This window comes from Anoplopoma fimbria, chromosome 14 (genome assembly GCF_027596085.1).
Source record: "Anoplopoma fimbria isolate UVic2021 breed Golden Eagle Sablefish chromosome 14, Afim_UVic_2022, whole genome shotgun sequence".
Classification (NCBI taxonomy): Eukaryota; Metazoa; Chordata; class Actinopteri; order Perciformes; family Anoplopomatidae; genus Anoplopoma; species Anoplopoma fimbria.
The window spans coordinates 9,472,968-9,490,077 of NC_072462.1; positions in this window are offsets into that span (position 1 = coordinate 9,472,968).

Consider the following 17,110-nt stretch of genomic DNA (forward strand, 5'->3'; position numbering starts at 1 on the left):
AGGAGCTAGCTAAGCATTTTAGTGGAAGCCAAGTGGACTAGGAGGACAAGCGATGAGGCAAATTAAATCTAACTGGATTGCTGTTGAGGCAACAACAGCAATAAAGTAACATTAATTGTAGGAGCCAGCAATCAGAAAGAACGCATGGTTTTTTGAGCGTTGAGCATGGCTTGAGCGTCGGGATGAAGTTAACATTCATAGGCAGATGATGACCATCGGCCCATAGCCTTGAGCACTGAGACTGGAGATATGGAAGCTGCAGTTGTTGCTGCTCCTATGCGGTGTGGCAACCCAGGGGACATAGAGGCAAGATTCACGATAAAACAATTAAAGGCCTCAGAGGCAGTTGGTGCCTCTGAGGCCTTTAATAAAGAGGTTGGGGTACAGGCGATGGGATCAAACTTAACTAAGGATTCCTCCAGTTTGGGGTCTTTGTCCCTCAGCCTAGGCAAGGCAGTTCCACTTTCCTGTGTAAGTGGAACAGAGAGATTGACATGAGTCTTCTTAAATACCTCCTCTTCGACGCCGCTTGTCTCCAGTGGTTCAGCAGATCCTCCTGGTCTTTTGCCCAGTCTGTCTCTCCAGGCTGTCTGCTTCTGCTTCGAAGCTGGGTGAACATATGCCTGCAATAATTACCTGATGGGCTGCAGGTGTGACCAATGCCATGTGCCCAGTGGCTGCAGCACCTGAACTGGATAGAACACTGGCTCTATCATCTCCCCCAACCTGAGCTGGGGATCCTACCCCTGTGCAGGATTTGCTGGTCTTTCTCCCCTGGCTTGCCACAGTGGAGAGAATGCTGAGTGTAGCACTCTGGCAGGAGCCTGCAGAATTGGCAGAGGAGAGTAAGCTTTTTCATGAGAAGCTCCAACTGGAGCTGTAATATTATTCTTGAATAAGGCTTTCAGGAGCCTGGGCAATGGCCATTCCTTAATGCTGGGAGTATTTCAATTTTTACTTGCCAGATGAGAGCTTTGGCGGGTGGAAACAGCTCTTTCTTCAAGAAAAGCTTCCTCTGGTTCGGATTGCTGGTGCGCTGAAACCATGATGCAGTCGATCTGCCATGGATCGTCATCATGGATGGGGATCGACATGCCAAGCAGCAGGTTAAGTTGAAGCAAGTACACTGACAGCCTGGTTGTTCTCATATTTAGGAGCTTGCAAAACGGCTTGCAGAGGAAGCAGCAAGGATAGGCAGGCTGAAACAGCTTTAAATAGGGTGCCCTGTATGACATTTGCCAACAGATCCATGGTAGGGAATCAGCTGATCCGTCAGCTGACGTGGTGGTTCTGGATCTTGAGCTTGATACTAGGGACTAAAAGTCAGGATGTAGTATCTCGGTAACTCTGACCAATTTATAAAGTCTGTCTCTGGTAGAACCTGGTCATGTTCCTTAGCTGATTACCGTTTCTGAATTTAATGACCCCATGGTGTTTACTTCTTATGCCACTCTCAATACAAACAAATACAATTGTACTAGAAACTTTTCAGTATGTAGTTTCCTCCGTCCAGCACAATGGAGCATCTGGGCAGGGCTTAGGTTGAGGTGTGTGTGTGTGTGTGTGTGTGTGTGTGTGTGTGTGTGTGTGTGTGTGTGTGTGTGTGTGTGTGTGTGTGTGTGTGTGTGTGTGTGTGTGTGTGTGTGTGTGTGTGTGTGTGTGTGTGTGTGTGTGTGTGTGTGTGTGTGTGTTCCTGAGTAAGGTTAGGAGTGCTAGCCACCGGGTGCAGCTACTGCATTAACAAATGACTCCAAAGCTATTCTCAGCACTATGTCCTCATTAAAACATTCCCCAAAGTGCCCCTCCATAAAACGCCCTTTGCTTGTTGTTTAGGTGTCTAATTAGGGTTCTTGCCTCAGCTCTAGTCCTGGCTTGTGTGTCAATTTAATGAGGCAATTAGGGATATTAGTGATATTGTATCTGGACTATCAGTAGATTTGAAGGGAACTGGGAAGTGTAGTGCAGACTGTGGGGGCAGTGGGAGGGCATGGGTGTATGGTTGCAGACATGTTTGTCTTGGCTCAAAGAATTTCCAGCTGTAAAAAAGAAAAAGAGGCAATGTTGTTAAAGCCTCACATATACAGTAGTTCTTGGTAAATTACTGGGATAACCTCTCGCGCACTGCCAGTGATTTACACCAATCACACATGCACCCCATCCAGGAACTTTCCTGTCTTGCTCTTTTTCACACATTCCATTGCAATGAATAGATGAGTCAGGGGACAGTCCAGCAAATTGCGGACATGCCATATACCTCAAAAGAAGAAGAAGACGATGGGGGAAAGGCCGGATTTACTTGGACGCAGCAGAAGACAATATATTACTTTCAGGAACTTGGTGGGAAAGGAGCTATCTTTGTCTGGTGATAATGTTCTTGTAATGTATTTAATATATAACAAGTTTGAAAGACAAGTCAATTCACCCTTACGTAAGCAGCGGAGTAAATGCTAAATTGTCAATATGTTGCGGAATCCAATACGTTATCAGAGGGACCTTTTCTTGGTTCTCTCTCTCCACGTGGGAGCGTTTTCCGTCAGTGGGACGTAATCCTTTAGGTGCTTGTCCCTGCAATGTTACTGCTTTCATTTACAACTCTTCCCTGAAATGTTACGAGGTGGGAAATTGATGTTACAGATTTCCCTGAATATGAATCCCTGCTCCTATTCACACACGGGACATGCAGGAAATGTCCCTGTACATTTCAGGGATAGACTAGATAGATGTGTGAAAGGAGTTTCATAAATGTAAAGGGGAATAACCTGTCCATCTAGGTTCCATGGATAATAATGGAAAAGTACAGTAGCTACTGCAAAGCTCACCAATAGATATTGGTCCCAACCAAGAAATAATTTGTCCAAAGGCACTTGAGAAAATTAAAATTTAAACCTGACGTTTTTTGTACGGATTTAACAATCGAGATACAACATGTTAATTTGTGAACTACTGAGGTGCTGGGAGGAGGATTTTGTTACTGTTAGAACCAGGATAGCTGTTTCTGCTTTCAGTCTTTGGGCTAAGCTTTAGCTTAGCTAAATATGATAGCCTTGTATTTAGCTCACAGACATCAGAGTGTAAAGAAAGTGAATAAGCACATTTCCAAAGATGTTGAACAGTGTTTGGTGTGCATGTTCTGAAATAGTGGAAATGACTCCCTGCCTCTATTGAAGCCACCAACAACACACTGGAGGTTATTTTTTTTATCTCTCCTGAGCAAGTGAGCCTGACAGTCAGCCATCAAACTGGCTTTTTGCTCCACTGATTGACCATGCCCAGGGTTTCTGAGAAGGGTCTCTCTATTTAAATGCTCTATCTTTGGAGCTACACAGTGAAATGTTGATCAGATTATTCACCCTTTCAACATGGTGCAATACTTTATGAGCAGTATACTGAGCATTATGGCCGATTAATATCCTATAATGATCCTACTCAGTCAATTCTTGGGACCTGTTGAGAGCATCTGCAGACACTGACACAGACCCATCAGTCTTTTGATACTCCAGACCACCTATCGTATTGTTACAATGATAAACCATCTGGCATTAAACAGGTTCATCAACAGTTCACCTCTGCACTTCAAGAGTGAAATATATTACAAATATCCTGACTTTTAGTCACTAGTATAAGTTAAGATCAAAAACAAGAGTACTAATTTACCATTGCAAGCCTAAAACATTATAGGACTCACAATATACTAAAAAAACCAAAACCAAAAATACAATATCTACAACTCATCTGCACCAGACCCAGTTTGGTTGCAGATCCAGGTATGTTATGCTTATAGTGGTCAATAAAGATTAAAGCCTCCCAGAACACCAGCTTTTTCAATCTAATAGTCTTCAGCTCCAACTGATGCTGACTCAAGTGACATCACTTGAGGGAATTTATGGAACACAGCACCCTTTGGTTACACTAAAGGCTTTATACAACTTTTTTTCACATATGATTAGTACTCCCAGCACTTCCAAACAGAGTTACCTTTTATCTTCTTATAATATAACCAAAAGCTTTGCTATTTGCTACAACTATCTATAGATGCCCATAGCTTTCTAACTGCTGAGATAACCTCACGACATCTTCAGTGTTAGACACAGCAGAATCAAACATTTGGTCTCCGGTTCAGTTTCAACTGGAACACCTCAACGAATGTCATACGTCACCTTCCCCTTGTTTCCTGTCTGCCTTAATTCTGTCCACTGTAGATTTAACATTGGCTGACAGATACACCACCATGTAGTAGACTTTGTAGCTAACAACATGACATTTGCCGGTTTGCTCATCCAGCAGTTAAAGAACAACATTGGAATTCCGTTGGAGACATGTTTGTGTCTACCTGATGAATGTAGACCAATTCATTGGTCTTTCATTCAAAAAACTGCATCTGTATGCCTGTGAGTTTGCTTGAGGTGATACAGGGCACTGGTCTGTGTCTAGAGGTAGAGTATGTGTCAGCAGGCCTCCATGTGTGTACGTTTTTGTGTGTGAGCTGGGTGCCATGCTGCAAATTGCATGTGTTCCTAATTACAGAGTGCTAATGAAAGCCTGTACTCCTGGTGGGCCCACTGAGGAGCGGCCTGGCACCTCACCTCTGCCACTCAGAGGACAGAGAGTGACGACACGTACACACACAGAGTCATAAACAAAGACACATACAGTGCCTACTGAAGACTGATGAAGACAGAGAGACGGTGGGCAATGTATTGGGCAAATTAAAAATTTGACCTGAAGATGGTGTACAAGGTCAAGTCAATAGCATCATACAAACATCTGAAATAGTGTTGTTTGGCCTGTAGGGCTGTACCAAATAGTGTGAAGCTTTGAGGCTTCATTCATAACATTGACATTTAAATGATCATTAACCTACTTTTTCGTCCTAGCGCTCCTGCGCTCCTAGCATAGTATAATGTTTACTGAAATATTGTGTGTGCTTTATGAAATGTTACTATGTTTTTTGAAATGTTGATTTCTCTGAAATGTTGTGTTCTGTAAAATATGATCTAGTTTTGTGAAATGTCAGTGTGTTTTGCAAAATATTGCAAAAGTCATGATTTCTGAAATTCCGTTATGTTTTCTGAAATAATGTTGTGATTTGTGAAATGTTGTTGTGTTTTAATCCCCAGGACCATCCTGAATGGGGGGCACATACGTGTGTTTACCTTGTGCCCCTTAAACTCCAGGTGAGTTTCCATCAATCAGCATACACTGCTTCATCCCAAGCTTGTGATCTGAGTCACAGTTTATGCATATGCCAGCACATACAATATGTTTGAGAAATTTGTGTTAGAACTTGCACGAACAAATTACTGTATATTCTGTTCTAAAGAGGAATACTTGTCTCTACATCTTCTCCCTCTTTTTTTCCATCCTATTATGAGAACTATCTGGAAGGTTTGCTGTGGGAGGTGAGGTGTAAACCTCAAGCAGGGACCCTCAGTGTTGCTAATTCATTTACAGATTTAATTAGATGGATGGAGCCCTTGCCGTTATTAAAACAGAGAGGGAGAGAATGTTGCCAGCACTACAGGACTTTTTAATTACAACTCCACATCCCGCTTGCTGATGTCGGGGGAACCAGTTAATTAAAATGCTCATTATTTTACTTTTAATTAGTTCCCCTCTCTTTTGTTTCCTTGTGCCATATGGCAATGTTGCGTGGTCAAATCAACTTAATTGAGCTAATTAAGTTGATCAGTTTAATTATTCAAAGTCTGATTGGATGGAATTATTACCCCATCCCCCTCTTCTCACTCACCCAAAAATCCTTGCTTCAAACTCCATCAGGTCACACAATATCCATTTCATATCACAGTAACCGATGGGAGATGTGGCTCAAATCTTTTATCAAATCCCCAGCAATGTCAAAGCAATGTCTTTGTTCCTCAAACTGAATTTTACAACGACAGAAGAGGGAAAGATCTACTTTAAAGGAGACCAGGACCTTCCATTATCCTTTGACCTTCAGGAGGGGTGGGAAAAGAGGCAACACTGACAGGAATCTCCTCCGGTTTAGGGAACAAATCTACTTGGTTAGGTGGAAAATATAACGGTTTGGCTTAAATAGACCGTTTCCGGCAGAAAACCCTGAAGACAAACTTCTAGCATGTACACTGCAAACCTCATGTCTGAGGACATCAGGGGCCTGTACTACGTAGCCAGTTCAACATACCCAGGTTATCTTTCGGTTATCTGGCTTAACTAACCCTGACATCCGCGATCCCGCTAAACCGTCCTACGAAGCTGGTCACCAACTCAGTAAGTCAACCGGGGTTTCTCACTCTGGCTGTGAGTGCGTTCATATAAAAGGGTGGTGTTCATAGCATCTGACCAATCACAAACATGGACTAGTCTGCTGTCAGAACTGCATATTTTACAAACAAAGAGAGAACTATAACATTAGATAAACACACAAACAGATACAAGAAACCAGACAAACACAGTTTAAACTGCGAAATTCAGTAAGGACAGCGTGCAAAAAAAAAGAGCTGAATTTAATTCTGTTTAGTTAATGTGTTGCAGATGTGTTCTTATAGAATAGAAGATACTTTTTTTTATCACATTGGAGTGTGTGACAATATTTAAACCTTATTCTTTCTGTTATAACCCCAGCGGTGTGAAATAGACTTGGGAGCAAATATAAAATAAATATAAAAACACTGACATGTTACACTGCAACACACGACTCAAGAAGCTGACACACATAATGATTATATGATATGAAGACATTATAAGATAATATCTTATGAGTTTTTTTTATTTGCTCTGAAGTCTGTTCACACTGCCGGGGTTACAGCTGATAGAATAAGGCTAAAATATTGTCATACACGCCATAAGACGCATTCATTAACAGAATACACACATTATACACGCGTTATAGTCAGACCTATTGTGCTCTAGATGAACAGCGATATTATAAATCTGTTAATCTACACATTCACTGTCAGTGATTTATCTCCAGCTGTCCTTTCTGCGTTTGTCTTGCATTTAAACTTGAATACATATGCTCCACTTAAAAATATTCACTCAGTGGCTCACTTTATTCTTAACACCTGCACATTGCAGACAGACTCTGTGACTGAGTGTTAAGACAGTGAGAGCCACGTTGGTGCCACATGTGGTCAATGAAACTTGTATCAGATCAGATGAACCGCATAAATCATCTTTCCCCCTCTCACACTGTGGACCCTCAGGTCGCAGCAGGACAAATCTTGGGACCCCTCTATGTTTTCATTTGACGTAGTCCTCTGATTGTTAGTGTAGCTTACAAGCAATATTCTGATTAGTTCAATTCAGTTTATTTAGTATAGCCCAAAATCACAAACTACAAATTTGCCTCAGAGGGCTTTACAATCTGTACACATGTGGCATCCTCTGTCCCGGAACCCTCACATCAGCACACATTCAATGTGATTATAGCCCATGAGTGTGAGTAGCACATATTGTCTTGATATATCCTTTTAACTCTTCATTTATGTTGCTAACCGGTGAAGCAGGGGTACTGAGTGTAATACTACAGAACAAATAATGTCCTCAGAAATTCATTGCCACATTTTAGGTTTTGGGAAACTCAGTGTTCCATGATGTCTGTCTGAATTACCTTAAAAGTGTTCTTGTTATTTTTGGGAAACTGATGTTAAGGCAAGAGGCTTTGCATAATTTGTGAAAAGGCTGTGCCACATTCAGACATCTATTAAGTCACAAGTTGACATATAAAAACACTGAAGTGGTCATTGATGTTAATGTGAAAACTGTTCCCCTTTAAATCACTTCACAAGTCTGCTGATTGCAGAGCAACACCAGCACGTTTGGCTTGGAGATTTGCAACTGAATATTTCACTCACATCTACAGTGAAACACTGTATCTCAAAGAAAATTTCAACTCTAATGCTGCACCGTCCAGTTTAGCCCGGATGTAGCTCTCATATCATGGTGAGCCTGGGTTGATCTGGGTTGTTTGAATGTCTTTAACCAATCAGACTTCGCCTGAGCGGTGCTCTCTTCTGGTTGCAGTTGATAGACAACAGCTCTTTACCAATTGATATGTTTTTTCAGATGTTTTTGTTCTCCACTGAGCACCTTGTCAGAGCAATTACAACACCCACGAGTGATGGGGTTCTGTATCAGTTTCAATACACACATTCAATAACCATTGTTCTCGACAACCTCTTTCTAACAATACCATTTTTGTGACAGCCTGGTTGGGTTTGGACCCCAGAGCAGAGACAAGACACCAGAGTATATATACAACAAAGAGTTTATTAACAACGTTATCAAAAAACACAAAGGGGGCAGTGGAGGCAGGAGGCTGGCTGGCTCGCAACAAACACACCGGTCTAGAGGAGCGAGCACATGGAGGCACGGAGGCACCAGAGCAAACAAAAGGGCAGGTGGAGAGACTCACCAAAACCTGCCAACACAAAAAGCACGAGTGAGAACAAGATCTCAAAAAACACACAAAGGCAAAACTATATGATCTAGGTGTGTCAGCTCTACCCAAGGAAACATAATTATCTGGCACTGAGGTGGAGTTGAAGCCAAGCTTATGTAGTGTCAGGCTGATGACTTGATTGAGAACCAGCTTGTCTGATCAGCAGCCAGCCACGCCCTCCTGCCACACACACGTCCTGCAGAAAAAGGGGAGAAAAGAAAAAAGGAAGGAGAACAACAACAAAATACATCTAAGGAACAAACCGAAACCTAACAATTTTACTCCTATAAAAATAGGGACTTTATTATTACTTTCATTTGTAAAATTATAACTTTATATCATAGTATTATGGCTGTTTACTCATAAAATACGAATGTATTAGACTGTGTCTATGAGATACATTAACACAAACCTTTTGGAGTGTTATCTCTGTACCATGCACATATTTTCCACACATCTCAAATAGTTCCGCTCTTTCATTTTAAAACAGATATTGTACATATTTTTATTGTATATTATTTTTCATATTCTTATTGCAATTCTTTTCTATTCTATATCTATGTTTCTTGATTTTGTTGTTATTTTTTCTTACTACATTTATTGTTATGCAGAAATACACAAAAGCAAATTACAATGTGAAAACCTGTTGAGTTACGTAGCAGTTGTCCACATTCATCAAGTCACACAAATTCCGAATTTTTGCCTCTATCCAATATTTAGGTTTTCATCTAGTCCTATATGTCATATCCCCATGTTCACAATTAAAATATCCTGAATGTACTTGAATACATTTCGTAGCTTATAACTACTGACCTAAGGGGAGACAGAGGGAACAACTGAAGCTGGAGGGTGAGCCGGGCTCCAGCTCAGGATTGTTTGTGTGGGTGGTGGCAAGGATCACAGAGGATGCAACAGCTTTACGTATGTATCAAATACATTAACACTCATACACTGTTCTTTGCATTACTTTTAGTAGAATACCCTTCCCTGGAATAACACAGGCAGATTTCCGTTTGTTGACTTTACACAGTCGTGACAAAGACAGTTTGACAAGCTCAGTGCTGATAGGAAATCAATTATTTACTCCATGTCTGTGATCATGAAAAGCATAAGACGAATTAATTAGCAAATGCAATTTACTTTAATTGCAATTATCTCCATATCTTGATAAGCAAGGAGGGGGGTCTTTCAATCTCCCTCCATGGTGCAAGTTCCACGCCACTCTCAAACCAATCAAGCCTCATCTGCATATTGTTAATTAGCCTGACTAGTTCAAGAACCAATTAGCAAGACTGCTAAGATACAAGGTGAGCCGTCAGGAGGTATGACTCACAATTGGCTGCATTTGTACTTACATACAGCATGAAGGATGTTTCAGTTTTACATCAACATCTATGAGCAATTACTTCAAGTGTAATTTTGGAATTTTAATAGCATAATCAATAGGTTTTTATTGACAATGGGCAAAATTACTACTTGTTATGGGAAAGGGTTCGCTCATACTGATAAGTCCACAGAGAGTTATCTATGTTATAGTATTGTATGCTTCTCGCCCAGCACACAAATTGAGGACAGAAAAAGTTAGAAATGAGTTGGTGAACACAGTGGAGCATTTAGCAACCGAAGTAATACAACATATATATATATATATATATATATATATATATATATATATATATATATATATATATATAGTTCAAATCAAAGATTTATCCTCTCTGACTATGTATTTTTTTTCTTAAGCTTGGAAGCTGCATCAAAACATCTATGCCGGTACGTACAACAGTACGTGGAAAAGTTACAGTTCATGAAGCCCAAAGTTCAGTGATTCTTCCTGTGTAAGGCTCAGCAGTATGATCAGTCTGCAATCCAGTTTAAAGGTTGGTTGTAAGAGATTCCATAGTACATGTACTGACCAGCTCAAATTCACAACCAATGGAAAGGTCAAAGAAATGGTAACGCCTTTCCTCAGCTGTTCAGCTTTGAGCTTAATGCCACGGTACCAGGGAATGTATCTTCATTCACTGCTCTCGTCCTACGCCGTGTTAGTGACAGTTACAGGCTGGCAGCGGTCAAAGTGGAGGACAGTGTTTGAGAGGAGCGTAGCTGCTTTCAGGATTAGCTCAGTGTGTAGCGAGGGTGTGGTTCAGAGAGAGAGAGATCAACAGCAGCAGACAGCTGGTGGTTATCGGATCAGAGAAGAAATGATGTGAAAACTCCCTGATGCTGTTATGGTTATACTAAGGTAGGTATAGCTCATACTCGGTTCAATGATATGGTTATTTATGGTAAACTGGTATTTGTTCTCCTGACATCTAGGGCGGTGGAATGTTACTTTTTTATAATACATATCTATACTGTGTTCTGTGATCTGCTTATAGGCGCAAGATCAATTCACACTGGAAGAATGCATTGTTTTTTTTATTTGCATCTGTATTGATTGATTTTTTGATTGTGAAGTCATTATTGAGTAACCCTGAATATGATTATGGTTTCTTTTGAACACTGGAAAGTATATAAGGCTAAATGTTGTGGGGAAAAAATTAAATTATATAACTCATCAAACCCAATGCTAAGGAATTATCAGCCTCACGTAGCTGAATGGAAATTATGATAAATTATGTAAAAAGTGTTTCTTGCTGACAGATGGATGGACATACTCTCCTGCTATCTCTGACTTTAATTGTCTTTAATTGTGGAAATTGTGGAAATATCAGATCATAAAAATACTTTTTTTTAAATTAAGAAAGTTGTTTGTGGTCATTTTGATATTGACCAGACAGTGAATCAAAAAACAATAACATAAAAAACTTGAGTGTTAAACTTGAGTTAATCTGTGATCTGTCTTCCCTATGATCCCCAGTGATGTTGAGATGCATCAGATCATTCGATCAGCTGCAGCGTCCAATCAAATAACTGATAAACAATGAGGGGGACATCAGACGTTAAAAGACTTCCGTGAAGGCTGCTCTCGTTTATATTCGCTCATGGCTCCTCAAAGATCCCCTCATGCTTCTCGATCCTCGACCCTCAGAGCAGAAGTAAGAGCTTTGAGATGGCCGTCAAGAAGGCGCCGCAGAAAAACTTCACGAGGAGCGAGGAAATGACAAATAAGAGACGTGGGATGTACCCCATCTCCCTGCCACTTTGACATGAAGTCAAGGTTGTTCTGACAGTTGATGGTTAGTGTGGTAAACAGGAGGGTCATCAAACACATGGTGGTTGCCCTGTGTGTCAATGATGAATTTTAATGAATTTTCGTCCATTCAGATCTCCCTGGAACTGGAAATAGGTGATTTCAAAAACGTCTTTTTCAAAATAAGGAAAATCTACAGAGGGATTATAAATAGATATAACCCAAGGCTTGATCTAATCCTAACCCTAATGTGTGATTTACCTTGTTTTACTGGTGAGATCTGACGGCAAAGTTCAGCTGCTGCAGGAAGTACATCCTCTGCAGAGTTTTCTTGATGATGGAGCTGATGTTCAGCTTCCATTAAGGGCCTGAGTGATGAATAAGCTCAGTAAGTGGAGGGACTTCACAGTGGCAGCCAGTAAGGCACACAGGGTGATAGGAGCAGGAGGGGCTGCGTTATTCTGGAAATCCACAATCATCTCCACTGTTTTTAGAGCTTTGAGCTCTATGTTTGCAAATTTCCCCGCTGAGGGACTAATAAATTATTATCTTATCTTATCTTATCTTATGTTGTTTAGTCTACACAGAGGGGAAAGAACACATCATTGGGGGGAACCAGTGTGAATGGTCTCTAATACTTCTAGTAGAGGAGGGGATGGAAAGAAAGCGTCCTTGGGCTTTGTCTTTCAGGGTCTTTGCACCAGTCCATCACCGAGGTCCCAGATTCCAATGGATGGGTGGAGGGCCAAGTGGACATTGGGTAAGGTGGCGCATCCTCTTCTGATCGCCATATCAATGTCATGGATGACATGAGAAGGGGAGTCTGTCCAAGGCAGCAGGGTGGAAACCACATGCGGGTGTCTGCGAATGCCTTACCGGCCTGCTCCGCCATCTTCCTCTCTGCCTCATCAGTGTTCCTACAGAGACTGTGCAGGTCATATGTTCCTGTGTGGCTAACCAGGCACTGAGGAATCCCTAGGGTCTACTTTTTTAACAGCTTCATTGCCTGGACTGTGATGCTGCAACATTTAGACAGGACTTTTTTTTTCAGGAAAAAAGCTTGTTTGTGTCCAGGAATTTCACGTCAGAGTCAGCCAGCAGGTTGTTGTCTAGGCTAAGTGGAGGCCAGCTGGGATGGGCAGAGCTGATTGTTGGCAGCCGACTAGTTTGATGTCTCAGGAGGTGCCAGGGTGTTTGTTGGGCTGGGTGCAGGGTGGGGTAGAGACAATGAAGGGGTCTGGGACACTGGCAGGGAGAGCCTGGTGAAGATACTTTCTCTATTCTCAGCATCCTCCTTCACTTTGGCTCACTGAGCACAGAGCACACTGTTCTCCTGTTTGAGTGCCTTACACCTCCTCTGAGGTCAGATGCCACGGCCTCATTGTCTCTCTTGAGCTGCTGGAGCTCCTCTTTAAGCTGCTTCAGACTGTTGTCTGGGGGGGCAGACAGTCTGCCCTGGGTCAGCTCTGTAAATTCAGTCCAGCTCCAACAGGGCTATACTCTGGTTGGTGGAGCTGGGAGGTGTGGGAAGGGCAGAGATGGACAAGGTGGTGGGGTTCACTATCTGTCATCATCTTCACTGTCGGAGGGGAAATAGATTCTCTTGGTGTCCACCTCGGCTTTCAAAGGGGGAATGCCTCTTCAAAGGACTTCAGGTTGGCTTCCTTCCCTTGGACCAGGACCTTTCCTTTGGTGTAGTATGTGATAGTACGTAGAGGGTCATCCTGGTCTTGGTGTTTATGAAATTTAAATCTGCCTCCTGAGCCGGTGCCCTCACTGGATACATTTATGCATAATTACTGCACAGAGTATCTTTTCAGATATAGATGGAATATGAGGTTGTCCTTTTTGTTGGGCATAGTCAATAAAGAATACATATTGGTTTTCCTGCAGTGTCTTCTCCTTGTGTTTGACCCTAGCTGTTGGACTTTAACATTTATTAGGGTACTCAATCCCCCCTGGGCGGCTGTGGCTCAGTGGAGAGCAGGGTCATCCTCCAATCAGAGGATCGGCGGTTCGATCCCTGACTCCATGTCGATGTGTCCTTGGGCAAGACACTTAACCCTGAGTTGCTTCCGAAGGCTGTGCCATCGGTGTATGAATGGGTGTGAATGATTAGAGAGATCCTGATGGGCAGGTGGCACCTTGCATGGTAGCCCTGTCATCAGTGTATGAATGGGTATGAAAGGGTGAATGATTAGTAATGTAAAAGCGCTTTGAGTGGTCGGAAGACTAGAAAAGCGCTATACAAGTACAGTCCATTTACCATTTACCATTCCCTGCTCTCTCACTCTCTAACTCTCTCTCCTTCAACCCAACCTTTCAAGGCAGATGGCTGCCCACCCAGATCCAGGTTCTGCCCTATGGATTTTTTTTTCTTGCCAATGTTGCCCCAGTGCTTGCTCATGAAGGAATGTTGGTTCCCTGTAAATTATAGTCTAGACCTGCTCTATATGAAAAGTATCTTTAGATAACTTCTGTTTTGATAAGACGCTTTATAAATACATTTAATTTAATTTAATATGAGTATCTATATTAAAACAGTAAAAATTTGTTCAAATGAAAACTTCTCACAATAACTAATTTTAATAATCCACAGTAAGATATGGCTGTATACAGTACCACTAGAGGTAAGTGAGTTTTGGGTGAATGGACCCTTTGATTGAATTGGAACAAAAAGCTAACTGTGTAGGAAGAAAAGTCACAAAAATGTAACACAGAAGCATTATGGTAGATTCAGAAGAAATTTGGTGTGATTCAGGTTCGGAGTCATGACTGAAAAACCAGAGGAATGTGTTCACCCATAACGTAAGAGCACTTTGAAACACTACCATTAAAAGTCTCATCGTTACTGTGCATGCAAAGCTAATTGGACTAATCATGTGAGAGGAGCTGCTGAGTTGTGCGCGCTGTTCATTTGAAGAGTCACAGCTGGTTTCTCATAAACTATATAACAAACTATATGGAAAAACAGTGATCCTAAAATGAGCTTGGAAGAAGTGTTCCATGATAAATATACATAAAAAATGGCTAATTTAAATACACATTTGGTGCCAAAAAGCAATCAAAACATAACAGACTAGAGACCTTGGAAGGATCAGAGACCAGAAAAGAGGTTAAAATGTCAAGTTAAATGTTTTAATTTGAACGGACAGAGAGAATGGAGAATTATAAAACTTTTCATCGTTCAATTTTATGACTTGAACTTTTCTTTTCCCACTCAGACATTTAGAGAGAGCACAAACTGCTGGCTGCCTGGTGCCCACAGGACAAGGCTCCCTCCCTTTTAATTAGACCAGCTCACCAGATTAGGCCTCATTAGTCTGTAACACTGGAGTGCATCTAAAGCCCATGCAGGCCTCCACCACTACCCACTTTAATTGCTTCTGCAATGGCTTTGACTCAGGCCTTTGAAATCCCATTCCTGTGGGTAATCAGCCATGTTTGTCTGAGAGTCGCTAGCATTGCTTACTTAGTCCTCAGTCTGCATCGGCTACCTGTAACTGGTGCGAGAAACCTACTGTAGCTGTAGCCAGATCATCCTCATCACTTAATTATTATTAGTTCTTCTGAGAACACATATTCTCTTTCCACACCCAGTTTAGAGCAATACAACTATTGATTGAAAAACAAGAAAAAGACAAATTGCAACACAGAAAACATGATTCTTACACTGTAGCACACAAAACAACAGGATAATAATGCACTTTGAACATATCCTCCTATTCTTCCTTGATTCATTCATAAACTATGGACAGAAGAATTTAAACTGTAAAAACTTGCTGTACAGCATAAATCACTGCTGCTAAAGCTCTTGTATAATTATCTTTCCATACATCCACTTACAAAAACTGATGAACCGCAAAAGTATTCACGATGTCTGGTACTATGAAGAAGAGATGGTACATCATTAAAAAGTATTAAGAAAATAAATTCAAACTGAGGGAGAGCATTGATCTTGTAGGCCCTGTAGTACTGTAGTTGCATTCCAACTAAAGTCAACAATCCCGGTGTATATCTCCACTAATTAGATGATCGGAATGAAAGGTCTTTGGGGAAATATAAAACAATGAAATAGAGGAAAGAACACCCACTGTTAGAGATCTTGCACTAAAAAGTTTGTTCAATTTCTTCAAATAGATATTTAGAAACAATAAAGGCTGATTTAAAATCAACTGTAAGTAGCATTGCCGCCTTAAAGGACTGTGCTGATGGTTTTGCCTGTAATAGCCCATTAACTAACAAGACCAGCCGCTCCTTGAGGCTTTTATGCTCATTTTAATGAGAACCAAATTGTAAGATGGATCAAACTCTAACAGTAAACAGCATACCTAAAATGAATCAGGAATAGTTCCTCAACCACTAGGGTTACATGCATATATCTGATCTCCTTTTAAAGGTACAAGGCTAAGAAATATGAATCCATTGGAAGTAATGGAGATACAATGAAGTAAAAAATATTGATCTTGCCTAGTATATCATCTAAATTTCAAAGCAATACCACCACTATAACCAAGATCCCATGTTCATGATGCACCTGAATGTCTTCTACTACTCTTTACTAAAACTGGGACAGTAAATTTGATTAAAAAAACACTCAAATACAACATTTATGATACAATTTATTAAGATATACTTAGGCTGTCTGCGTGTTTTGGCCAACGCAATGGATATTGATCAATATTTATATGACTGAAGAGCTCCATGCTATACAGAATGCAAAGGCCCTCAGTGCTCTGTGAGATTTCCACAGACTTGTCTAAGCAACCTAAAGAGAATGATATAAGGCTGCCTGTTGGATCTATTCTTTGCAATGTCGCTGTGTCCACAGATTATTACTATTGCGAGAACTGATGGTCAAAGCAACAACAATAAAATCCACGTAATAACCATTATCACAACTAAATTCTACAGCTGATGTTTAGCAGTTAATGTCTACCATGTTCACATTATTTTAGTTTAGATTGTTAGCAAGCTAACATTTGCTGCCATTCTAATTACTGTAGCACTAAACACAAAGCACAACTGAGGCTGATTTGGCAGTTTTGTAGGTATAAATAATAAATGTTATTATTGAAAGGTAGAAATTCACGGACTGGGATGAGTTGCCTACTTCTCTCAAATCTGATAGTATCATTTGGATACTGATTGGTAGTTATGTTAAGAATTCTAAGTTCTCATGCAAAGGTGCAATTCACAAATGTCTGTGTCTCAAATAAAAGTGGCCTACACAAACTGTCCAGGCCAGTCCCTAAGAGAAGCAGGGATCGATAGGAATTACCTTTAGCCTACTACAATGACTCACATGGTAAAATCAGCATAATTTCCAAAGCACTAATTATTTCAGTGCAACAGAGCCACGACATCACCACCTTGTCCTATCAGTTTCTATTTGTTAGCAAAAATACTGTTTCCATACTCACTTTTTCACATTAAAAGCCTGTAAATTAAGGTAAAGTCACCAGACCTTAATGTGAAAATTCTGTAGGATGTGTTGAATGTTATTCATGGTAACATAAAAGTTGCTCCCGAAGGCTTGCCATCGGTGTGGA